General features: G+C 49.4%; 1 long non-coding RNA gene across 1 annotated transcript; it reads right to left on the reverse strand.

Moving 5' to 3' along the window:
• Window positions 1–15,935: 15,935 nt before the first annotated feature.
• LOC148221786 (uncharacterized) lies at window positions 15,936–18,123 on the reverse strand. The gene is made up of 3 exons (XR_015807317.1): window positions 17,797–18,123; window positions 17,397–17,472; window positions 15,936–16,053 (listed from the first exon to the last, which is right to left on the reverse strand). It is a non-coding gene; the product is annotated as an uncharacterized LOC148221786 (long non-coding RNA).
• Between the last annotated feature and the right edge of the window lie 8,401 nt (window positions 18,124–26,524).

A 26,524-nucleotide genomic window follows, 5' to 3' on the forward strand; every position in this document is an offset into this window, starting at 1 on the left:
TCAGTGCCCCTCACCAGACGGACTGCTCTGCCAGCAGAGGTGGAGCACATGGCACGCCAGCTCAGAATTGCCAGGCACTGGGAATATTCACTGCAGCAAGGACTGGAAAGTGCTTTCTTTCCAGGGACACAGAGCTGCCAGGAAGGTGACTGGACTGATTAGTCTTGTTCAGGGCTGTGGGACTGCTGACAACTGCCTGGCCTGGGGGTCCCCAAGCAGCACTGCTCAGTGCTGTAGGAGGAAGGTGAAGGAGGGGGACCAGATGGTTTCTAGCAATGACAGCTACAGAACTCCCTGCAGGCTGTGTCACACTGCTGCTCTATCTCCAAACAAGCAGCTCTCACATACAGCTACACCCTTAGACTGTGGGAGCTGGGAGCTTCTTCTGTTCCAGTTGCTGGAGAGCATCTCCCAGTCTCCTGGCCCAGGTGAGGGTGTTTACTGGATGCTGTCCGTGCTGCAGGCACAGCAGGAAGGCCCTGCTCCCAAGACATTTATGGTGGTGCCGGTATTTTTTTTAACTATGAATTTGAACACAAATCATATGACACCCTAAATGTCACTGCCAGGCAGAAGGAGAGCAATGAATCTCCAGGAATATTCCCATTATTTTAAAGTATAAAATGAATATACACTGGAAGAACCCCTACAGCTGTGTCTGCCTTGGTGAAGCCATTAACAAATGCAGTTTAACACGTCCAAGTGCAGCCAGCCCTGTCTGGGGGCTGCTGGGTCTCTCTCATCCTTCTCCCCCCATAGCTCTGCTTATTGTTTGCTTCATTGTTAATCCCACCTAATTTAAAAATAGGAAATTGATTTCTCATGTATCCATTACAAACCAAATCATTTCTTTATTACAGCGAGGATCATATTTCATAACCAAGTCATGGAAAATTAAAACCATGCCTGTTGCTTTGATGAAATAATGGAGAAAAGTGCTGGAGGGGAAGGCACAGACAGCTGGGGGCTGTCATGCAACCAGTGGTGCAAGTTAACTCTTTGCTCACATCCAGGGCTCCCAGCACTGCCTGTTCTCCTCCCCCAAGCCTCTGGTTATAATGCAAAGTACTCCCATATCCCTGAACCTCTAAAGCACCTCAGAGAAGGAATGCAACTCCTCTGAACAGAGTGGGTCAGTGATTGTGGAGGTTTTGTTGTTAACAGGAGGTTTGCAGCCTGCCTGTGTGTAGAACCAGATTCCTCCCAGTTTTGACACTCCTGAAATTCAGGGTTTGTTGCTATTGCACAGTGTGCAAAACACAGGGACAAACCTCAGCCACACTCAGCCCAGGAGCCCTTGTAGCAGAAATATTTCCAGGCTTTGGGCATGTTAGACTGTGCTGCTGGGAGAGGGGCTCAGACTGAAGGGGAGCCACAATTGCCTGGAGAGATCTCAGTGTCCATTGCACACAGGTTATGTCAGTGCAGCAGGCACCACACCACATCAACAAGTTAGCAGTGTACTGTGCCTTGGGGTGGATTATAAATTAAAGCAAAATCCATTGTGTGCATTGCTGAGGATTTATGGACTGTTCTGTGAACCTCCTCCCTGTGGTGCAGACAGGACATGGGTCCTCTGAAGAGTAATCCAGATAAGTGCTACAGCCCAAGGACATTGCAACATCCAACCCAAAGTTCATTGGCTACTTCATTAATGTGTTGATCTCCAGGAATTACAGCCAAAAACACCCTCTGCAATTTCCCCATCAGAAGCAGAAAGAACACTGAGCTATCACTGTAGAATTCTTTTCATGATGTATCATCTGTAGATGTATCCATATAAAAATGCTATTTCTGAGGACAAAGAATAAGCAAAACTGTCACAACAGACCACAATCAGGCTCCATGAGAGTGGAGGTAGAAGAAGAGATTGTTTTAGAGCAGTAATTCATGTCTAGTCTGTTCAACTCTGAGCATTCCCTTTTGAGCAAGTCATTTGGTTCCAACTGGGTTAAGAGTCTCCGTTTTTGAAAAAAAGACCCCATTTTACAGTATCTTGCAAGTCTGTGTTGCTCTCAAATCCTGCCATAGAACCATTCAGGTTGGAAAAGACCTTTAAGATCACTGAGTTCCCCATGGCTCAGGGACTTGCTGCTCATCCTGGAAGTCAGGACCACAGAGATTACCATCCTAAAGTAATTCTTACACCAGGTAAGAGGACTGGAAACCCTCACCTGATCCTGCTCCAGCTCTGAGAGGAGCCCAGCCAGCCACCAGCAGGTATTTGCCAGTTCACTGCAAAGAGCTTCCTTACAAATGAGCCAAGGGAAGTCCTTTAAAACTCTTTATGGTCCCTTTGTGCTGATGATTCTCAGAATGGGAAAACAAGTTTTGTAACTCAGTGGAAGTGAAGGAAAAGAGCTCTTTCCAGGAACATCCTGCAGTGGCCTTGCAATCCCCATCTCCCTCCAAAGGGCTTCTTTGAAGCTGTGTCACAAGGACATACCATGCCCCTTTCTACCAGTTTCTGTACTGGCTGTTCCCCTGTTCAACCAACTTATTTATGCAATAAACAGCTCAAAAAATATGTGTATAAACTGCTGTGAGTTATGTACAAGCAGCTCCAAGATCAATTAAAAGGGCCAAAAGTCTCAGCCTCTGTAAAGTTCTCCTATGTGAGATGCATTTCAGTTTCCTCTTAGGGGGTTATTGAGTTTTAATAATTATCAAGAATAGAATTATTTTCAAGAAGTTTCTTCTTTGGTCTTACCCTGTGTCACCCAAACAAAATACTCATTACAGCTCTTGGATAATAATTTCAAAGTGATGTGATAAATCACCAAAAAAATTCAGAAATTCAGAAACATTCATTTGCACTTGCACAGCAGAGCCAACTCACCAGGCTGATATTTTAATGGAACCACTGGATGTTTTCATTAGCTGCATTTGCCACAATGACAGCAACAATAACTCCCAGACAGAAGTCGAGACAAGACGCAGTAATTAGGTCAAACCTTCGGGATAGAGCTGTCATCACAGACATAAATGTGAGTTACTCTCTCACTGCCCAAGCTCTGCAAGATGTGCTGCTCACTGGGTTGTCTAAACATGATAAAGAAGGGGAAGAAATGAGGGTCATTCTGCCTTTTGCTGTTCTTCACAATTACCCCGTGTTTAATTGATCTTGATTAATTATTTATGGTAAACGGAGCTTTCCTGACCTAACGGCAACATGTAAACTGATTAACTTGACAAAGCCAGCAAAATGATCTGCACAGTGAGATCAGCCCTTGTAATCCATTATTTAGGCCAGGCTATCCTGTGTCAGGACCAAGGCAAGATGTGGAGGTGTGATGGGGTCCCCTTGGGATGAGGGTCAGACTCCCCCAGCCCCTTGGCACCAGCGGGAAGGGAGGAGGAGCAGGATATGAGGAAGAGGAGAAACTCTCCTGAGCTCTGGTAGCTCATGGTGCCTCCTGGGGCTGCACCCATATGGGCTTGGGGGAAGGAGAAGAGGAATACAACCCCTTTCCAGGTGGGCTGAGGGCTGGGAGCACCTGGGAGGTGGCAGGGCAGTGACAGGGAATGAGGCACCGTGGAGGGCAGGTTTGAGCCAGCGCTGCAGTTTGGCTGCCAGGAGCCAGCGCTGCAGCCTGCACAGCCCAGCCCCAGAGTCTAATGCAAACTGGCCCTCTGCCTGGCTGTATTTTGGCAGCCCTGTCTGTAACATCGGCACGGGTAACAGGGCAAAAAAACATTTATTTTGTGCAGATAATGCCTATCTTAGCTGAAAATCAATCCCAGATAAAAGCTTTCCAAGAGATCCTGCTTAGATTTGCGTGTGAACATCGCAATGGGAGCAGCAGTGCCCTATCCAGGCTGATAAACAATCTGGCAGCATTGATTCCTTGTATAACTTAGTAAATTATGCATATTGGAAGAAAGTGATTTGTTTGGAGATCTACAGTATCCCCCAATCTCTTCTGGCCAATCACCAGGGCAGGTACACAGATAAATGAGAAGAAAACACTCATCACTGCTTTGGCTTCAGGGCAGAAGCAGATAAGGCTGATAAGGCAGCAAGTGAAATTCCCCTGCAGGCTCCCATACAAATAAATACCTACTTGGGCAGAGACTGCTCAGCTGCAGCAAAAATTCTGCTCTGGTTTTTTGAAACAGCAGCAACCTCCAGGCACAAATAGAGCCACAACCTCCCTCCTCCATCAAAAGCTGCTTGTCCAGAGAACTTATGCTCAAAACAGATGAGACAGGGCAGCTGGGAAGATAAAGAGGCACCCAGAGTCCTGCTTGGAGGCATGGGGACAGGTGGGAGGCTGAAGGTGACAACTCCCATCAAAACTGTCCCATACTGCTGCCACCAGCCAGGAGGAAAAGCACAGAAGTCAGGAGCATCCCCAGCCTGCAGGATGGACTAATCCCTGTCAGCTGTGCACAGAAACCCCCAAATCCTTCAGTCAGTGAGAACTTCCTTAATGTTCTGGCTGTGCCACCAAAGACTTTTACACCAACTCCCTCCTATTTAAACAGAGATTCATGAAGTTTCATAAGCCATATTAAAAAAAAAAAAAAAAAAAAAAAAAAAAAGCTTTCTGCCAAATTGCTGATACTTCACGTTTTTGGGGATTTTTTTCTCCCACCCCAGTTTCTTTTCCATCTCATCAGTTCTTTCCCCATATTTATTTCTATTTGGTTTTCTACCTCTGGGAGCAGAGCAAGCCATCAAACCTGGATTAAATATGCCACAAAAGAATTCAAGCCTTGACATGGCCAAAATATTGGTTTCCAATGAAACAAAACAAAAGACCAGGGTGAAGTAACTATTTCAGCAGCTTGTGCAGCCATGTAAATAGATGTTGCCAAGGGAGACTGAAGAGAGATAAAGATCCACCACCCTTCCAGAGCTCACAGAGGAAATGTTCAGATCCAAACTCCTCTTCCCAGCAGCATTCACCAGTCCAGCTTCAGCCAAAATGGTGGATAAGCCACATTTTAAAAAACAAATGTTTCAAAAAAGGACAGCTAAGTTCAGGCTTCCCGGCTGGGCATTTCCTCTGAGGACAGGTTTCATTTCTGAGCCGTGGAACATCTGCAGTCTCCTACCTGTGAGGAAGGGCTGAGCAGACCTCAGGGCTGACCCAAGAGAGCAGCTTTTGTTTTTTATACGTATTTCTTTGGAGAGATATGTATCTCACTGGCAGCCCCCAGACCTACCAGGCTGCCTCACTCCAGCTGCTCCCGAGGTGGGAAAGGCAGAGGGGGCTGGCAGGGCTGGAAGAGCAGAGCCCCACGTCCTGTGGTGCCAGGGATGTGCCCAGGCTGTGCCTGGGGACGGTCAGGGTGAACATCAGGAAAGTTTCTCCTGCAGGGTCCAAAGCAGTGAGACTGCCTGAGAGCTGAGGAGGTTCTGTCCCTGGATATGTCCAGACCAAGACAGAGCTGACCCAAAACAGCCCTGGCAACAGCTCAGAGACCAGACCAGAATCCTCCCAAGGTCCCTCTCACTTCCATCAACAGGATGGGAAATCAGTGCAAAAAGAGTTGAAGACAAGACTGACCACAAAATTTCAACCAGCAGCTCCAGAAAAGAGGAGCTCTAAAGCAAGTGACTTTATCCCTGTGGGTTAATTAATGCTAAACCTGATAAAGCCTAACTACACTTTTGTTTTAATTAATAGAAAGGTCCCCTTGGCAGCTCCCCCTCCATCCCAGGGACACCCACGTCAAGCAAAAACACTGAGGAATGCAGCTCCAGCTCACCCGCTGGCGTAACCTGTTTGTTGTCCCACTGCTGGATTCCTGCTGGCCAGGCTGCACTTTGCTCCAGGAACATTTCACCTGTGTCCAGGGAGCCAGCACTGCAAGCAAGGTAAACACTCGTCTCAGAGGGCAACACACACCATTTGTTAAGCAAACCCACGGACACATTGACTTTGTTTGTGTTCAGCATTTCCTGCAAATTACCAGGGCAGACTGTGCCAGTTTTGCAGAAATCAGAGGGGTTGTGTGGCCTGGGGGCTTTGCTCTATGAGGAGGGGGATGCAGAGCAATCCTGGCCGGGGTGGAGGTGAAAAGCATCACAGAAGCTTCAGGCTCATGAGCTCCCACTGCCCCAAGAGCAAAACCAGTGAATTTTAGTGGTGCTCTGGGTTTGGAGGGGGCCAGGAAGAAGGGAAGAGGCAGGGCTGGCTCAGGTGAGCAGGGACAGGCAGCCCAGAAGCTTCTTGGGAGGAGAGAAATGTAAGCAGAGCCTGCAAGCATTTGTTAGTCCATGCACTGAAGACTCGTTGGGAAATGCTTCCTAATCCATCAGATCCTTTCCAGGATTGCTGCCTATGTGCTGGGGGGTGGCACAGAACTTAGGGAGTGCATCCCAAAGGAGTCCTGACCCAAACACTGCACACACTGCTCCAGGTGTGTTTGGTGGTGCAGGATTTCAAAAGGCTACAAGGAGACCTGTGCCTCCAGCAGAGACCAAAACACCCTCCAGCCCAGGCCAGCAGCTGAGGCACAAAGCAGCACAAAGCCTCTCCACAGGAGCTGGGTGCCCACCCAGCCAGGACAGACATTAGCACAGGGCAGGCTGGCTTGGGGCACTTGATCCCAACTCTGAATGAAAGCAAGCAGGATTTGGGGGTTCTGTAACTGCTTTGTTTATTTTACAGGTACATCTTGTTTCAGAGAGTGCTTCAGGTAACCACTGAAGGCAAGTTCAACGTGGTGCCAGAAGTCCCCCTGTGAACTCACAGGTGTGCACCCACTCAGGAGGGACCACACTGCTGTGTCCCAAGCAACAAACCTGCTTTTGGCACAGTCTGCATAAACTTAAACCTCCTTCACAGGAGGCTGAACTCCCCAGCACACCAGCAGTCCTGTTTCTGTGGCTCAGCTGCCATGAGCACTGAGCTGTAATGCCCTGCCCATGCACTGGAGCCCTTCTTGACTCAATGTTTAACCCCAGGAGCCTCGTGGGACACAGCAGAGAGGTGCCTCACCTCTGGATTCCTGCCCAAGAGTTTGATGCAAGCCTGAGCAAACTTCATCTCCAAGTTGGCATCATTTGCACTCATTCCAGCCAGGGATCTCCTCCCACCCAGGCACCCTCCCAAGATAAAGCTGCCCCAGTTAGTACCAATATTGTCTGATTTTTTACATAATGTGGGACTTATCTCTTACTGTACAAACAGAGAAACCAGGGCAAAATAACATGTCTCTATACTCCCCTCCTATCCCAAAAGGACAAACCACCCAGAAATTCTGTGAGAAAAAAAAAAAAAAAAAAAGAAAAAAAAGAAATCAAGATACTCTGACACAGATTGTGAAAAAGGTCTGCAGGTCAGGGTGCCCTGGGAGGGGCACTGGCTGTGTTGGAGCACAAATCACCTCTACAAAGTGGTTCTCATAACCACCCTCATTTGTCTCAATAAGCAGCAAAGTAATTGCTGTGTTAGTGCAGGGTAAAGGGACCCTGCTGCCACTGAGCTGGCCCAGGCTTGGCTCTGGAAGTCACAGAGCAGCCAGACCCTGCTGAATGGCAGCTGTGCCAATGCCACCCATCCCCAGCACTGGGGAGGGGTTCCCACAGCTCACAATTTCTGTGTGCACGTATTTAACAAGAAGCCCTTTTAGTTCCTTCAGACATCTTTCCCCACGGAGCTCTGAGCTGGCTCCCACAGGAAACTTTGCCAGGAGAAATATCCGGGGGAAGTAGCTTTGCTGACTCTTTTGCAGACCGGGGCAGATGGGAACCACTCTCAGGGATGGTCCAAACCCTCCTGTCAGGTCAAACCCAGGCGGGAACAGAAGCCCCACACCCCAAAGGCTGGGACTTGTGTACGTGCACCCAGAGGGCAGGGCAGGAAGGAGTCACAGAAAGTAATCAGATGAGCAAGACATAAGGTCTCCATCATCCTGCTCATCATCCCCCCCTCCCTACAACGGGGCTCACTCAGAGCCTCCCCATCCCCAGGCAGAGACAGCCCCAACACCCACCCCCATGCAGCAGCACTTTCCATCACAGCCAGGAAAATCCCTTCCTCCTGCTCCCCATGCAGCTCCCAGCCAGGGCTCCTGCCCCTGCTCCTTATCACAGGTCCTGCCCACCCTCCAGGTGCCCCTCGTGTGCCATTCATCCCTCCTGCCTGGCTCTGCCCCACTCTCCACAGCTGCTGGGCACGTGGGGGAACAGCGGGTTATTCTGGCAGCAAAGGGGATGGAGAGGGGACCAGGCAGCCACCCTTCCCTTGGAGATTCAGCACATTAGGAAAACGGGATGGTCAGGGGGTACGAACAGCCCGAATCCTGCTTGGATAACTTCAAGCATCCTTATTTCGCCCAGCCTGGCCGTCGGTGTCCCCATATATGCTCCCCACCCTCCTCTCATCCCCTGCTACGGGAAACCAGGCTGAGCCATCCCGTGCCTCCGAGAGCCGAGCCCCTTTCCCTGGGACAGCCCTGCCAAGAGGCTCCTTCGCTCGCCATCTCGTGGTGGCAGTAGGCAGCCTGCCACGGCCCGAGTCCCGCATCCCGCATCCCACATCCCGCATCCCACATCCCGCATCCCACATCCCGCATCCCACATCACGCATCCCGCATCCCGCATCCCGCATCCCCACATCCCACATCCCGCATCCCGCATCCCACATCACACATCCCGCATCCTGCATCCCACATGCCACATTCCACATCCCGCATCCCACATCCCGCATCCCGCATCCCACATTCCACATCCCGCATCCCACATCCCACATCCCACATCCCGCATCCCACATCCCACATCCCTCATCCCGCATCCCACCTGCCCGCATCCCACCTGCCCGCATCCCACCTGCCCACATCCCACATCTCACATCCCGCATCCTGCACCCCACATCTCCCATCCCGTATCCCACCTGCCCGCATCCCACCTGCCCGCATCCCACCTGCCCACATCCCACATCTCACATCCCGCATCCTGCACCCCACATCTCCCATCCCGTATCCCACCTGCCCACATCCCGCATCCCGCGTCCCGCATCCCGCAGTCCCTGCTGGCGCCCAGAGTGCGCTGTGGTGGGTGGGGGCTGGGCCACCACCGTGCCATCCCCCGCACCGAGCGCTGCTCCATCCTCCAGACTCATCCTGGAGCAAGCCCGACCCCGGCGGTGGCAGTGAGTTTACACCTGTGTAACCCAGGTTTGGTTATTTGGCCCTGCAGAGCCACTCACACGCAGGACTCAGTCCTACCCCAGGAATTTCCCCCGACTCCCATGGGAGATGCACCAGGAGATTAACACACAGGGGGTGATGATGTGTTGGACATGCAGATATTTCATGTTCCCAGAGTTGTCACAGTCTGTAAAGATTTGGCTTCTCACACCCCCAGCACACCAGGTCTGGGCTGCTCACCCTCAGGCACCCCAAAATTGTGTAGGTGTCATGGCCCAGGCCCTCCTGTGAGCACCAGGGAGTGGGAAGGAAGTGCCAGGAGAGCTCTCTGTGACAGGGACACCAGAGCAGCTTGGCCCTGGCATAGCTTTGCAGGATCCAGCAGCATGGCTGAAGAGCTCCAAAGGCAAAATTCCCATCTCCAACAATTTTCAACACTTTTTACCACGGAGCCATTGCAGGACCCAGAATTGTCCCTCCACCCTGTACAGCCGTGTGAGCCCTGCATCACCACTGTGCACATACTCAAATTTCACCCTCAGACAAATGGTTTTCTCTAAACCAACACGGGGAAATTTGCCCCAGGAAGAGCAGACGCCTGGAAGCCCTTCCAGACCTGGATACCAAAGCAATGGCTTCTGCAAGGTGCCTCTCATGCAGATTCCCCCAGTCCTGCTGTACCACACCAGCCCCCCCCTCCAGCACTCCCAGTCCCCCACCAGGCTTCCCTTTTTCTGGTTTTCCCCTCTAATTTGGGTAGAACAGCACAAAAGGAGCAATTTTGCTCCCCACCCCCTTTCCATCCTCCCTCCTGCCCTGTCTGGCAGGTCTGTGTTATTATTAAGACACTTGAGATTATGGTTGTCTGGAAGTCGAAGAATGACAGGAAAGAACCAGATGCCATCCACTGATAAATTACAAGGGCATTATGTAGAGGCAGCTGTACCATATAAAAGCGGGGTTTTTATACCACACCATGATTTTCCATGTGGCATCGTATGGTTCCAGCATCTGGGCGTCAGCGACAACGTCTCCCATCTATTTTGCTGAGCACTGTCATTATGATAATGAAGAAATTGCAGCAGACGTTAATTGTGGCTCCTGCTGGCTATTGAGAGAACTTGAAGGTATCAGAGTGGGCTGGCAGGGCCTCTCTTACCTCGCAGGGGGTTTCTCCACTGTGCTGGCAGTGGACAAGAGGAATTTGGATGGCTCTGAGTGCTGTGAGCAGCATCCAAGTCCTCCTGTCCCAGTGGCTGCATCTGATCAGGACTGGCTGGTGTTGGTCACTACGATGAGATTAAGTTGTGGATTTTTGTACAGTTCCGATTGCAGAGATTTGTAAATTCACTTCCCCCACTTGGTTTTCTCATTATTAGCACAGAGCAGCCATGGGCTGTGCTAAAGGATGGATGGCACAGGGGCAGGAAGATCTGAGCCTCTGGTTTGTCACCTCATTGCTCAATTCTCAGCTGGCAGAGCTGTTCTACAGGTGGTCCAGCCTGGGTGTGGGGACAGGGACACTGAGACAGCCCCTCACACCCTGGGGTGATTCACAGCCATATCTCACAATGCTCTCTCTGGGGGATGGTTCTGGTACCTCAGGAATGCACCACAGGTATGTCCTCGAAGTGGGATGAGGATGGGCGGAATTGCTGCCCTGTGAGTCACTCTGGGAAACCTCTGTCAGACAGAAACCTGCCTGCTCTAACCTTCCTGCGTTCTTCCTGCTGGTGAGAGTGAAAACCTCGTACCCACCAAAGAGTTGCAGCAAGGCAGGGGAAGGAAGCAGCCCCTGCATCTCAGAGCCAGGGGGTTGGGTCAGAACAGCCTAAAAGCCTTCTCCCAGAACTCCACCAAAGCTTTTGCGAGTTCCCAGAGCCCACAAAAGCAGGTACCTCCACTTTCCCTTTCTTGACCCCTGCCAGACACATGTTTCTCTCCAAAGAGCTCTGTAAAGATACAGGTGGGACTGATGCTCTGCCAGGGCATCCATGGTCAGACCAGCAGGATCAAAGCTCAGGAAATCCTCATGTTTCCTTTCCAGCTCTCTGCTGAGGAGCAGGAGCTGGCAGCAGTGTGCGCCTGTCCCTGTGCCTCCTGCTTGGGCCCCAGAGTGTCCCAGGGCTCCTCTGGCACCCCTGGGATGTCACTGCCACTGGGAGAGCTGGCCTGTCCTAAACAGCTGCAGAGCTGACTTGGGAAATGAGCTCATTCCACCCTCCCCACTCGCCCTGTGGCTTCATAATCCACCCCTCAAGTAGCCCTGCGGCAGGGGGGGCTCCCCACTGAACCCTCCACGTGCTTGTGCCAGGGAAGATCTTTGCTTGAAGGCAGCAGCCAGACACATCAACACAGCACTGAACCTCTCCCTCTCCTCGGGCAGCACTGGCAGCAGTAACGTGGCTTTTTTCCCAATGGGCAGTGGAAAATAGGATGGGTAAACATATATGGCTGCAGCTTCAATGCAAAACTCCTTTGGGAGCCTGTGCCTGGTGGTCGAGCTGTCCCACGAGATGCAGTGTGCCAGACTTCAACATAAACACAGAATTAAATGTGATCCAAGAGGTGCAGTGAGATTCCCAGGAAAAGGACAGAGGATTGTCCTGTGCTGACACTGCCAGACAACGAGGTGGGGGGAGCTCCAGTGAGAGGGTACTTTGTTCACGAGGCTCAAAAGCATTTGATATCACACTGAAACAAAAGAGTATTTGTTGAGATTAAACAGCGTTCGTGCCAGTTATTGTCCAGCCTCCAGCTCCCAGGAAAGAAGAAAAGAACTGAGATGACCACTGGGCATTAAATCCACGGAGAGCTGGAGCAGGACCCGTGGGGACCTTCCCGCAGGGGTGGCAGTGTCCCAGTGCTGCTGGGGCATTATCTCAGTGCTCAGGTATGGCTGAGCCCGGGACCTTCCCGGCTGCCCTGGCCACAGCCACAATTAGCACAATTAGCACAATTAACGATGCTCCTGCAGCTGCCCCGGGAGCGTCCCTGGCTGGGATGGGGATGGTGATGCAGGGTCTGACCCTCGAGTCCTGCCCTGCCCCACACGTGGGGCCTTTGCAGGTGCCTCAGGGGGGTCTCCAGTGGCAGCTCCTGGCTGGATACAGCCCCGTCCCAGGGAGGGCTCCCACAGAACTCTCTCTCAAGTTTCCTCTTTGCTTTAAATGTCAGTGGGCTCCTGCCAGAAAGCCACCAGTCAGCACTGTGCGGTTAGAAATGGGTAATTCTATGGATGTTCAGCTTCTAAATCTCCCCTACCTATATGAAAATAAAAAAGGCAGCTCCTCACTTGGTTGTCCCTGCCCCCAGAGAGGAACCCAGGAAGGGAGAGGGGCAATGTGCCACCCTTGGAGCACCAGAGCAGCAGCTCTGGGGTCACCCATGATTCCCAAAACATGTGTGCCCTGCGTGGTTTGAGATGCACAGCAGCCCCACAGGCTGCCACACAAGCCATGGGCACAGAGCAGTGCCTGGTGTGGGAGCTCAGGCCATGCCAGGCCTGCATCCCTACACAGAGGCTCCATTCTGGCAGTGCCAGGGGCTGCCCCCATTGCCCATGGTGTGGGGCAGCACATCCAGCATCCCCCCACGGAGACCTCACCTTGGAAGTGTTGGCACAGGCTCCTTCTCATTCCTCAGATGTCCTCAGCAGATAGAAAAAAGCTTGGGGGAACCAGGCGAGATTTTCCTACAGAGGGGGGAAAAAACAACAAAACAACAAAAAAAAAAAAAAAAAAAAAAAAGATAAAGAAAAAAGAAGAAAGAAGAAAGAGGGAGGCTGCCCATCGCAGCTCACTGCTGCCTGGCACCTGTGTCCCAGGGCAGGCGTCCAAGGCTGGAGCAGGCGTGGTGCCACGGCAGCAGATGGGCACGGAGGCAGCAGCCCCGGGCCTCAATCCTGCCGCACCAGGGAGGGGACGGCTGTTTAGGGCAAATTTCCCAGCTGAGAATGTCAAAACAGCTGCCAGTCTGGAGTTTATACACCTATAATTAAGGGGGTATGTGATCTCTAATCCAGCTCAAACGGAGCTGGATTAATTGGCGGACCTAAAAATAGCATCCGTGACCATGTAAGGCAAGCTTTTGTGTGAGGTTTAAATTAGGAAAGTGGGCTCTGGCTGTTTGCAGTGAGCTGGGAGAGACGGAGGCATCCTTCTGCCTCCAGACTGCCTGAGAGAGCCTGGTCCTGCTGAGGGGCAGGGGGAGGCTGCAGCACACTGAGCTCCCCAAAGCAACAGCCTGGAGCCAGGGGAAGGAGCCAGGGCAGCACCCGAACCCCAGGGATGTGTGGGCTGGGGGAGAGGGAGACTGCTCGGCTCGGTGACCCCTGCACAGCCTCAGCTGGGGCTCCTCTGCTTCTCCTCCCCACACCTGAGACCCAGCTGCCCCTCCCTTTACCCTGTCACATCGTTCATAAGAGTCCACAGCAAGTTTGCTCACTCTGTTTGTGATGCCCAGAGGCTTTACCTGGTGCAAAGGGACTTTCTGGATTATTGGAGCCTCCAGGAGACACCTCCACTTTCCCACACTGCTCCTGGCCAGCTTTGCACCAACACGATGGCAGAAGAATCCCTTTGACTTGTGCTCTGTGATCTGCTCCCCATCTCCAACACTCCTCTACCCACACCCAGTCTGCAGGGTTAAATTGCTGTTAATTTTTGTTTAATTATCTGCAGTGGCACAAATAACTAACAGCATCGATTTGAACTTGGCACACAAAGGAAGGTTCCAAATGGCAAAGCATATTATGAGATCGAATTATTAAACATAGCTAATGAGAAAAATAATGATGTGATGCCAAGCTATAAAAGGTTTGACTTTAAAGTTGTCACAGTTCATGAGCAAGAAAGATGTAATCACATTCTTAATCAAATATTTATATGATAATGTGTTTTAATCAGAATAATAGCAATTAATTTGGAAAGGAATATATTGTATACTTCCTGTTCGTGCTTTACAGAGGTTTTTTGTGGTGAGGTTACAGAGCACATATTTCCTTACTCAACAATAATTCCATCCCAGCTGGAAGGTATTCCAGCTGTCTGTTATGGGGACAGGCTTGTGGAACAAAGATCAGGAGCAACTCAAGAGCTGTGGGTGCCCTGCTGGGTGCTGGGCCCTGCTCCATCCCGACCCTGGGGCTGGGCAAGGCAGGACCACGCTGGCACTGCTGGTGAGCCGGGGCCCCTTGCTCTGCCTTGGGAGCATCTACTCTTCACAAATGGTTTCACTGCTACCTCTTTCCCTCTGAATCCTGCCAAATCTCCTAACTCCCCTTGGCAGCTGATGCTATCACCATGATTTCCAGCTGTGCAAGAAGCATCTGAAAATGGCTGCTGTGCTGGAGCAAGGATCCTCTCCTTCGTCTCCTTCCTCTCCTTCCCTTCTGGGCAGGAGAGCAAAGGGACATCTCAAAACTGTCCCACTCCTGTCCCTCCTGCTGGGTCCTGCTGTCCCTCCTGCCCTGCTGCCAGAGCCCAGGGCTGCAGCTGGATGCTGAGCAGTGAGCTCTGCTCTGGGCTTTTGGTCTGGTGTGTTACAATTATAAAAATGGGCAGTTAAAAGCAGAAACAGCCCCCACCATCAGGGTTTGATTCTGGGTGTTGCAAAGAGGGGTGTCCTGCTCACCCTGCTGAGATATCACTGTGAGCACACAGGAAAGGACATGGGGGCTGGAGAGGTCAGACAGGATGTGTAAATATGCCAGCCTGAAGAAAAAGAAACGTCTAAAACCTTTCCCAAAAACTCGGAATGAAGCTTGTTTGAAATTGAAAGCTGCCTGGCTGACTATTTCCAGCAGGCCCTTGGCAGCCAGAACACCATGAGGACACATCCCCTCTGAGGGAGCTCACTGAAATCCTTCCAGTCAGGTGAGGAAGCACCCACAGAGCCCTGGGCTTTATTTTAATGGCATCTCCAAACCACTAGCATTCACTAAATTTGGGAAAAGAGCTTCAAAACACAGTGCAGAGTGAAAACTGGAAGGGAGCATCCTTCACCCCAAACCCCCAACAGGATATTTCACCACTCTGTGCATGGCTCCCGTGGAGCCTGGGAGGAGCAGGGATGAGCCAAGAGCTGTCAGGACAGCAGTGACCCCTCAGCCACTCACACACAGCCAGTGGCACAAGCCTCCCCTGCCCTGGGTGCCCACCTGGACCTGCCTCTGGTCCCTTGGCACATCCCTCATCCTGTGCACAGCCTGGCTCTGCCTCCTCCTCCTCCTCCTCCTCCCAGGCCTGGACCGGGTGGATGTCTCTGCACTTCTCACTCTCTCACTTTTTAACACTTCATCAGAAGCTGGAATTTTATATATATATTTTTTTTAAGTGCTAAATTTGCTGTTTCTGTTGGAGTCGAGATGAAAAGCTTTCACTGAATCACCTCTGACTGGAATCACTTCTGTTGCCTTCAGTTTGGCCAGATGTTTCCTAATTACTTATCTGTCAAAACTTTTTCTTTGCTTTTTTTAAATGCACAGACATTTCCTCTAAGTGAGAAAGAGTGTAAGGCTCTTGTTTAGTGTCTTTGCCCAAGTGAAATAAGCCAGGCTAAGCTTCATCATCAAGACTGGATTTTATGCTTGAACATGCAATTTAACATCAAAAGCTTGATCTTTTTTATTATTCAGTGCTGCCTTTTTAGACCAACTTCAGCAGGAGCCAAATGGCACATCCTAACTTGGGATTTAAAACTTTTATTTTTTAAAGCTAAGTCTGAGTCATGCAGCTTTCTCCTGAGCTTGAGATGGTTTCATGTAATAACTCAGGGCCAGAATCTGCCACGATTACTCACGTCAGTGAAGGCTTCCTTACATGAGCAATCTCACTGAACTGGTGCTCCTTGGGGTGAGGAATGATTGCAGAATCAGGTCTCATCCTTCTCCCATCACACAAATATTTTTGCTGCCTTGAGTCAGTTGCTGGGTCTTGCAAGGATGTCCTGTCATTGTGCAGAAATTTGGAGGTAGAAAGACAAAGGAGGAAACCTTGAGGATTTGAATTCCTCACACTGACCATGGCTGGCCCAGCAGGGATCTGATCTGACACGGGCAGGGATCCTGATCCAATCTCAGAGTCTTTACATATCACTCATTCAAGATATTCAGCATTGATTTGCTGTTGGGCTGCTGTCAGAAATCTTGTATTTTGGGTAAAGGTGCCAAGGGTCCCAAATTACTGCAGGAAGGGAGGGGGAAAGCAGCAGAACTGAGCCTGAATGGTTCCACGGGTGCTTTAAAGGCTTTGGTATGTCCCTCTCCATGAAGACAAACAAATAGCCACTGCCTCTCAAAGTGTCCATGAATAATACACCAATACACCAGAAGGGAACTGAATAACCCAAAAATAAATCCATATAACAATTTTTCAAAAGCTTTGAATGTCTTCAAAGCCAAGTAGCATTCTTTAATGAAAGCAGGATCAAGCCAGAAAAGCTTTAGGAGTTTAAAGTTATTTGATAGCTAGTTATTTTCCTTCAAAAGAGACTAAGTAAACCTCTGCCTGTAGCCTTCATCACTCCACCAGAAATGCTTTGTCAGGGTATTTGTGACAAATTAATTATAGCGATAGAAAATCTCAGTAGAAATGAATATTCAAAAAAGATTTTTTTATTCTGTTGACTTCAGGGAATGCTCTCCTGTTTCTAAAGCTGTGTGTTTTCCTCATTAGCTCTCCCCCTCCCCCAGTTCTTTTCAGAAACTTTCAGAAGTGATTAGAAATGGTTTTATTTTCAGCTCGCCTGGGGAATGGCATTTGCACTGGAACAAACCACTGATGCTGGAGTCTTGCTGGCAACCAGAAATGGCCCCATCAGCAAAGTTTCCAGAGAAAACATCCTGAAATTACAGTACCAGCCCTGACCAGCTGGCACTCACACACAGCAAGATGCTGCGTGGGGCTCTCCCACAAAGCCTCAACCCTGGAGCAGCTCATCCTCACAGCTCAGGGAGACACAGCAGCTCCATCCTCAGTGGATCCTGGCCTGATCCTGCAAACTAAAGAGCAGGGCTGGGGCAGAGCCAGGGTGACTCCAATGCACCAGGGAGATGTGGCTCACTCCCTGCAAAGGCTCTGGAGAGCTCCTCATCTCTTGCTCTCCTTGTCTGTAAATTGCAGACCTTTCTTGTCTTAGGCTAAAGGCATTTCAAGGAGCAAAATTCCCGTTTGTGCATCTCATTAAGACTGAGAAAAGCAGGAGGCCACCGCTAACCCTCATCCCCCACAGCTCCAGGCCATCTCCATGCCTCTGTCCCCTGGGCTCACTGGTCCTGTCCCCATGCTTACCCTGCTTGGTCCTGCACAGAGCACTGAAATATTGGGCTGCAAGCCCTGGAGTCTCTTCTTGAAAGGTTGTTTCGGGCTGACAATAAAAAGGAATAAATGTAAATAAAACTTTTCCCAAGCTCTGACTTCCTGACCCCACTCAGGAAGCTCCCACGACCAATGTCCCCACATGGAGCCACATTTCTGGCTCTGCTACAGGAACTGGGCAGAAAGAAAATCCTCCTCTCCATCCTCACTTCCCCCTGACAACTCAATTAACAAGCTGCCTCATTAGCATCCTATATTTAATTAACAAGTTGAATTAATAAGTAGCCTGGGTTGCTTAATTAATAATTAATTAATCCTTGGTTAATAAGGACAACAGAAACTAGTTCATAAGGGAATCATTTCAATAGCTTACAGTGAATTGAGGATCCAAGGAGAAGGTGCTGAACGGCTTCGAGGAGCTGCTGCTGGACCCCACCCTGACACTGAGTGTCCCTCCCTGAGTCCAGCTGTGGGGTGGCACCTTCAAAGCTCTTGTCTGCCTCCTCCTGCCCCAAATCCAAGTTGGGAGGGTCCAGAATTCTCATTTGGCTCTTGCTTGCACTGATGAAGCCCTGCAGAGATGTTGTTCCATGGGGAGCTCCCTGTCCTGTCCCACCTGCTGGCACTGGCAACGCAAAAGGGGGGACATTACTTGAAATCAGCAATAAAAAAAGGAATGTGTACAAAACACCATCTAAAACATCCCTCCCCTGCCATGGTACATTATTTTCTAGGGAAGGACTCTGAATATATTTTAGTATTCAAGTTTAAGCCTGCTCCAGAAAAACCATGCAACCAAAATTTGCTGGGGCTGGGTGAGAGCTGGCTGAGCCCCTGCCCAGGGTCCTGGAGCACAGGGCAGGTGGGAGCAGTGCCCAGGGCCCTGATCCCAGGAGGAAATGTTGTCCTTGGGCTCAGGCAGTGCTCAGCTCATCCCAAATCAATATATTGGCCACAGTTTGACAACATCTATCTGCCAATTTTCACTAGGAAAGCATGAAGAATTATGTTGATGTTTCCTTCTCATCTTGATAAAGCAGGTGTCTTGTTTCCATATGAATGATCTCAAGGTGTACATATATATATCCATATATTAAAAACACTCATATTACCATATAACATTTCAAATTCAGCTAAATACAAGCAGTTGATTTTTCCTGATGGTATTGATTTGAAATTCTCCATCCACAGACCATTTTGGAATCCTAAACAAAAGAAAAATAAGAGTTATTTCCCACACAACAGATGCAATGGAAACAGGAAAATAACTTTTTAGTTTATTGTTGCTTATGGTGACTTCTGTTCATGACTGGTTTCAAAGAAGATATTGAGCGTAGCAACAAAACATGTTTGCAGACAGATAATTACCATAATTTCCAATTATAATGATGTCATCTCCAATCCAAGTATTTCAAGACTGGGAAATACAAACATTAATGTTATTGCCACATTGATAGATTATGTTGTTTGTTTATTCCAAGAATGACAATTAATGGTGCTCAATTTTGTTCCAAAATTTGTTGGACAACCTGAAATGAAACACAACATAAATTTGTTACTAACAATCACAGTAAGGATCTGGCTGAGGAGGGGGAAGGTATTTATTGATGAAACACTCCAGACACAGAATCTATAAGCAAACTCGAACTGGAAATTCAGTTTCCTTGTAGAAAGATGTGAGATGGTATTGCACTGCTTTGTACAGTGTAAATCAGTGCTTCTCACACCTCTTACTGGGTTTTTTTGTATCTGGTGTCTCAGTTATTCTCCCCAGTGGGCTTCATGCAATCGGGACATGGTGCCTGAATGCCCCTCATCACTTTTAAGACAAGTTAGAGACAGGTGAAGCTTCTTGCTCAAGGTTTCCAGCAGCCAGTGGCAAAGCAGATGTGCAGCACATCCAGCAGGACGTTTCTGGTGGTGGATTCCTCTCTGTGTCTGCAGAGCTCACAGGGCTCCTCCACCTCTCCTGCAGATCCCCCAGGGCACAACCCAGCAAGGGCTGAGTGGGATCTGTGCCTTGGCCAAGTTTCAGTTCTTTCATACACCAAGCAAGAAAGGATGGGAAGAAAGGAGAGAAGGAAAGCACACTTGACTCCATTCCCACTGGACTCCAAATAACGAACTGAACTAATTGAGGTCAAGGACTCATCAAGTCGGCAGCATGGTTGCAGTCTGAGAACAAAAGCCTGCTCCCAAATGCTTCCCACAGTCAGGGCTGCAGGAACAACTTGGAAAGGTTTTCAAAGGATTCACCAGTTGCTGTGTCTGCTGCCTGGCACGGGAGTTCCCACCCTGATGCCTGCACAATCCACTTGCACTCCTCCATTTGCTTTACCTGCTTTTTGTTTTTCCATCTGTGGGCTGCTGGCTTGCAAACAGCAGTAGCCACCTGGACGGCATTTGGGGAGGTTTTGGCTTATCTCAGATGGTCCAAAATGCAGCAGTGATGACCCTCAAGGCAACTTAATATTTTCTGTGTTGCAGCAGAGATTCCATTTCCTACCATGCTCACCCTGAATTTTGCCTTTATGTAGTTATGCAGCAATGATTAGAGATTTGGGAAAGAGCTGCAGTCAGAGAAGGCACAAACAAGAGAAACACACCATTCCCATCCTCCTGAGCAGCTGGAAGCTGCAGACATAACTATAAATTCCTGTCCTGTGAATTTACTCATCCCAAACAAATCCTTGTGTGTCACCCCTGCCGAGGGCTCTGGGTCCTGGTTTGGAGCACAATGGACCTGACTGATTCCCACACCTCCAAGATGCCTCTCCAGGAGCCTGGGCTTGCTGTGGGTGACTGATTCTTCCCTTACAGACACAAGCTTAGTTCCAAAGAGCAAGCAGGAGATTTTGCACAGGAAGCCCTGAGCCTCCTGCCTGGTGGTGTCCCGTGAGAATGATCCCAGCACCATCCCCTCTGAGGCTGCAGTTGCTGATTCCATTACTCCTGCTTTTGGATCAGACACGGTGTGTTTTACCCAAACTCAACCTCCCACAGGTGCAGCAGGCATGTGATAAAGCCTGAGACTGATTTTAACCTTCTTATTCTGTCTTGACACATTTTCTCCTTCCCCCCATCCGTATTTTTCATTAAATCCAGGCCAGCAAGGAGGAAGGGAGAGTTCAGTGCATCTGTTCATCACTAACATTGACAAACAACACGTAAAAGCTTTGCTAACCTGAAAAGTATTGGCATATCTAACCAAAACCCACTTGATTTCCCCTGGAAAGCAAAAACTGTGAGAGGCCATCACTAGCAGGTTGCCCTTGCATGGGAAGTAATTGAATCTGGAAATGGGAAATATGCATCAGGAGAGCTTGGATATCATTTTACAAAAACAATTAAATGCATGAAATGTGTCTTAATGATATAATTAAGGCAAAATTCCAATCCTCCATTAGTAGTGGCATTAATTATTGCAAGCACATTACATTCAGTATCACTGGAATGATGAAATCCTTTATTACCCAACTTTATTAACAAATAAATAAATAAATAAAGCCTGATTATCTGTTCCTCAACAGAAGCTGTGATGCAAAACTACTTTTGAACAAACTTTGATGAGTTTTGCCTGTTAAGGCTGATGGTAAGAGAGGTCAAAGCACCTCAGGGAAACTCCTGTGAAGCATTGCACCATGCTGGGACCCATCGTGGGTGTTACTGGAAGAGGCAAAATTGATTAATCCCACCACACTGACCCCACAGCTCCCCTAAAACACGCCCATTTACACACCAGCTGTGTGCAGGACTTGCTCCTAACCCTCCTGAAGTGACTGAAATCTGTTGTCACCCTCAAGACCTGGTTTGCAGCAGGGCAAGATCTCACCTGCCTCTTATGGGAAGCAGTGAATCACAGCCTTTCCATTTCACAACTGAATTTACACTTGTTTCTCTCCTCTGCTCCCACCCCCTCGGGCTGTCAGTTCTCTGGGAGCATCCTGGGGGTTTGAGGCAGTTGGTTTGGCACAGCAGAGCCAAGGGCTTCAGAGCCAAGTTCTTTCAGCCTTCACTGCAGAGGAGCTGTCCATCAGCTGCTGAAAGGCTCCTGGGAGTTGCTCAAAACCGTTTTATATATTGAGACAAATGGGATTCCTGATCTCAGAGGTGGTAAAAGGTATAAAAGTACACCTTTCCAAAGGAGGAAGCCATCAATAACATAATCCCAAATATGGGTACATGTTTGGGATTAAAAACAAATTTATTAGACAGGAAAGCCTGTTTACAGTGATTTTCAATATTTAATACAGCACAAGGAACAAAAATTAGAGAAATTAGCCCCCTCCAGCCAGCCATGTGACTCCTAGGTGATATCAGCCAGAGGACAAGCAAACACATCAGTTGAGTGATTATGTGGATACCTGCTGAAAGAGGGGGATTTTCAATTATGCGTGGTTGAATTTGTACGTGTACAATTCCCGTTATACAGGGGAAAATCAATTAGTGAGAGTCATTTGTTTCTGAACACACTGGTCAGAGAGAAACATTAGTTCAGAAACATTAATTTCTGGACAAATGTTTACAATTAAAATGCAATTTTGATTCCACTCGAGTCCTAGCCTGTCACCCTGTATCTCAGCCAGATCTGGAGAAGAAATTATGAAATGCAGGAAAGGCAGGTCAGGGATCACAGTGGTGGAAGTGTCACCCCTGCGTTTGCCATGGAGACCTTGGGAAGCACTGGGGGACAGGGCTGGGGCACTGGGCTGTTTGTGCAGCTGAACCTTGGCTCTCAAGCCATGGACAAGCCCTGGGCTGGCAGGAACTCATGAGCAGAGAGCACAGAGAGAGCTCGTGGGGATGGAGAAGAGCGGGATGCAGTGCCTAAGGGTTTGGGGGGATTTTTTCTGTATAAGGCTGAAAATGCAGCATTTCTTTAAAAGCAACACGTACCTGTGCTGGATGACATTTGTCCCATTTGCCCAAGGCCTAGAGCCAGCCCAGGAGCTGAGGACCAGGACAGAAAGCAGCAATGAGCAGGGTCCTGGGCTGCCAAACTCCCACGCAGCACACGCAGAAGCAGCGACTCGTGGCTGTGCTTTTACCCACACAGGGAACCGAAAGCCAGAGCATGAAAGGAAAACCACTGTCTTTTCCCATAAACCAGAGCTTTTAGAGAAGAGACAAAGCCCATTTTCCAAGCTGACATTTGGTTCCAGCAGTTACTCACAAGCAGTTTCATTTGCTCGTGACTCAGTCCGAGATCTCGGCTCTGAGCTGAAACCTCACTGAGGGCTTGGGCATGTTCTGACGAATGGGAAGAGCTGAGTAAACTTGAACACATTTTTTTGAGTTAGTCTGCTTCCTTAAAACCTTACCTCATACCAGCCTTTTCTATAGCATGAGGAATCTCAGTTACATCCCTGGGTACTGCCCCTTTGCTCTCTGACACAGCTACTCAGATACCATGCACCCCAAAATGGGTTTCTTTTGAAGCCTTGCCAGGCCATGGGCACCACATCCTTCTGCAGATGCAAGGAACAAACGTGCTGGAGGTGCCTCACCTTCCTTGAGATCCACTGCACATAAAGCACCTGCCTGCATCACCTTCCAGAGGGGTTTTCTGCAATCAAAGCTGCTCTTCTGCCACAGGTTACTCATCAGATCTAAATTCTCAGCAGCAGGGTGGAAGTGCATCCAGACACTGAGTAAATACACAGAAATTGTTTCTATAAATAGCTTATTTGGGCATTTACAGTAAAACCTGGCCTGGAGAAAGTAAATAGAGTTCCAGTTTCATGCCACTCATAAAACATTACTGTAAATAGTTGGTATTTTTTCCTTCAAGTGCAGGAATTATGCACCCAGCTGACCTTGCACTGGCACAGGAGGGAAGGAAGCATTCCAGACCTCCTGTTTGCAAAGCAATAAAACATAACAGGGCTCAGAGATCAGAGGGAAAATAAACAGATCCTCTCGCTCAACCTCCTCCAACTCCCCCTCTTTTCCCCTCCACAGCTTATATTTAGCTCAGGCTCCTCCAAGCCCACGGAAGGGCTGCCCTAAGAGCAGGGAGGCAAAGCACCAAGGCCAGACTCTTGGAGAACCTCAGGCTTTCCTCCTCACAACAGAAAATCAGCAGACCTGCTCAGCAGAGCAGAGAGAAACAGCAGCTCAAGAGAAAAATAGAAATGAGATAGGCAGTGGGGCCCACCAGGGTCATTCAACATATTTTTCTTAACCTGGTTCTGCTCATCTGAACCTTGCAGAGCCTGGGTTTGAGATTAAAGGGAAAAAAAAATCTGAGTGTGCACATTAATAAATCATCTGGAGCAAACCTGTGCTTGGAGCCCATCATCTTCCCTGGGAAAGCCCTTGGTGTGCACTGATCCCAAGTTAAAACCTAACCCAGCTCCCTCCTCACACTCACACCAGCTCTGCTGACGACCCCAGACCACCACAAAACACCAGAAGGGGTTGGTCTTGCAGGACTGTGTGCTTGCATGACTATTTTAGAGCTGGAGTATTTTGGGTACTTAATTCCCACCTTAATGGGCCCAAATAGTAGAAATGTGTGAAGACCTCTTGCAGAAAGGCAGCTGACTGCTCCTGCTCCTGGAGATGTGGATTCAGTGGTGCTGTCTTGGAGCAGGAGCCGTGACCAAGCCCATCCCTTGCTGGGAATACAAAGGGGACACAGAGTGGCAAACTGGGAATTCCCACCTGTGACACTGCAGGGACTGTCTGGGACACAGAACCACTGCCCCAAACCCTGCTCACAGACTCAGGGTCAGGTGTACCCATCTCAAAGGTCCTTGAAGTGGCCCAGTAGCTTCTGTGGTGTGAGGCAACAGGATAGGACACCTGTGCCATTGCAGCAGGAGCCACCTCTCCTCTCCTTTCTATGCCTTAAAGGACAAGGTGGGGTCCTGGTGCTGCTTGGAGGATGCACAGAGGGGATTTATGCTCCCATCTCCAGTCTCTCTGTTTTTGAAGCCAGGCTGCTTATTAGCAATGCACAGCAACACCAAGCAATAACTTCGTACTGCAGTTACTCTCTTAATCAAATGCAGCTTCACAGAGCCACGCTGATCTAATTGCTCAATGTCCAGGTTCCCTGCCTTTGCAGAGATAAATACTCTGAGGAGCTGCATTTTGACTGGCATCCAAAACTCACCACTGGCTGCTGTGATTGTGATTTATTGCTTCTGATAACAATCAATCCCAGGGCAACTGTGTGCATTTGAACTGATTCAGGACTGAGCAAGGGGGGAATGAACACCCACTGGGAGCTCACAACTGATGAATCCTGCAGTCAGTGCTCTCCCCCATTTCTGCATTGCAAACCCCACTCCAAGCTCACTGCATGGAGGGCTTTGTGTCACCTCTCCTCTGCCTAGTACAGAGCCATCAGTCTGCTCAGCCAAAGCTCTAAATTTCATTTATGTGCCTTTCAATCTTACCTGACAACAGGCTCTCTGTGGGCAGAAGACAGGGAGAAAACTCAAAAGTGATGCAGCTACCAGCCTGACCTGCTGGGCAGCACGGGGATATCTCCAGCAGGCAGCAAGCCCTGCTCACTCAGGAGCAGGACAGGTTCCCCAGGGGAGAAGGCAGACAGGAAAGAGGCCCTGGAGCTGCCATGATCAATGGGATTTCAGCCATAGAGAAAGAAAAAGTACACCTACAGCTCTGGCTCCAAGACAGCCTGAAACCCACTTTTGAATACCCTTAAAAATGCCTTAAATCCCAATCTCACCCCCCCCCAAAAAAGTAGCTGCTTTGGAGGGTTTATCTTTTCTTCACATCATTCAGGTAGCTTCAGAAACCTGGCCAGGAAAGACTCTGCAAAACCTCCTGTAGCTCTGACTCAGAAGAGCAGAAAACCCCCCAGAACAAACCACCACCTTCCCTGGAGCTGCTGCAATTTGCCTCCTGGATCATGGCAAAATCGTGCCCACCTGGCCCACATTCCCCACCTGGCCCACATCCCCCACGTGGGCCACATTCCCCACCTGGGCCAGCTGCCCTGCCTGTCCGTCCCTGTCCTGCCTGTCCCTGCCATTCCTGTCCCTGCCATTCCTGCCTGTCCCTGTCTGTCCCTGCCCTACCTGTCCCTGCCATTCCTGTCCCTGCCATTCCTGTCCCTGCCCATTCCTGTCTGTCCCTGCCCTGTCTGTCCCTGTCCTGTCTGTCCCTGCCCATTCCTGTCCCTGCCATTCCTGCCTGTCCCTGCCTGTCCCTGCCTGTCCCTGCCTGCTCCCTGAGCAAAGCCCCTGAGTGTCCCTGCATGATGTTCCAAGGAGAGGGGAGAGCTCTCTGCAGGGCTCCTGAGCAGGGGAAAGAGGGAGGGGGAACCACTTTTGGCCCCATCACACCTGAAATGAAGGGACCCTTGGGCAGTACTTTTCCAGCCTGAGCATGTCTAGAAGCCCAAGGCAGGAATTATTTCCTCTTCTCTCCTGTCTGGTCTTTTGCTTTTGCTGCTGATACTGTTACACAGTCCTGTTTTATGCCAGAGCAGTGGGAATTTCTACACTTCTTCTTTTTTTTTATTTTATTTTTTTATTTTTAATTTAAAAAAAAGCATAGAAGCAAGTGTTTGGAGTAAATTCCCATTGGAGTAGAGAGAGTCAACAGCAGGATCCCTGTGAGAACACGTTGCTTTCTTAAAAAATCTCAGTGAAACCCATCACTGCAGGGAGAATCCGTTTCCAGACACTTTACTCAGGGCTTCTATCCCTTGTCAAGGCTTCCCCTCCCTCAGTGGTGAGACAGGGCTCTGCCTGCACAGCATGGAGGAAAAAACCTCCAATAAATCAACCCAGGGAAATGCAGCTTGAGCAGATTAAGAAGCAAGAGCCAGTGCACCATGGAGGCCCACAAGAGCTGCAAGAAGGGCTTGGAAGCAGAGGGAAAATCCGAACCTGATTTCCTAACTCCCATTCCATTTGCAGCACAGAGATTTGTTTGAAATCAAAGCCTTTGCCACCTGTGGTTTCCAACAGTCACAAAATTGTTTGTTCCACTGAGCTGAAAAAAAAAAAAACTTGACCAAACCCCAAAAATTTAAAAATAATCTTTTGCCAATCATTGGTGCTGCAGTGTCCCCAGATCTCCTCAACAGACATGGAAAGGTAGCTTAGTAACAGCTACCT

This window comes from Sturnus vulgaris, chromosome 17 (assembly GCF_052056855.1).
Source record: "Sturnus vulgaris isolate bStuVul1 chromosome 17, bStuVul1.hap1, whole genome shotgun sequence".
Classification (NCBI taxonomy): Eukaryota; Metazoa; Chordata; class Aves; order Passeriformes; family Sturnidae; genus Sturnus; species Sturnus vulgaris.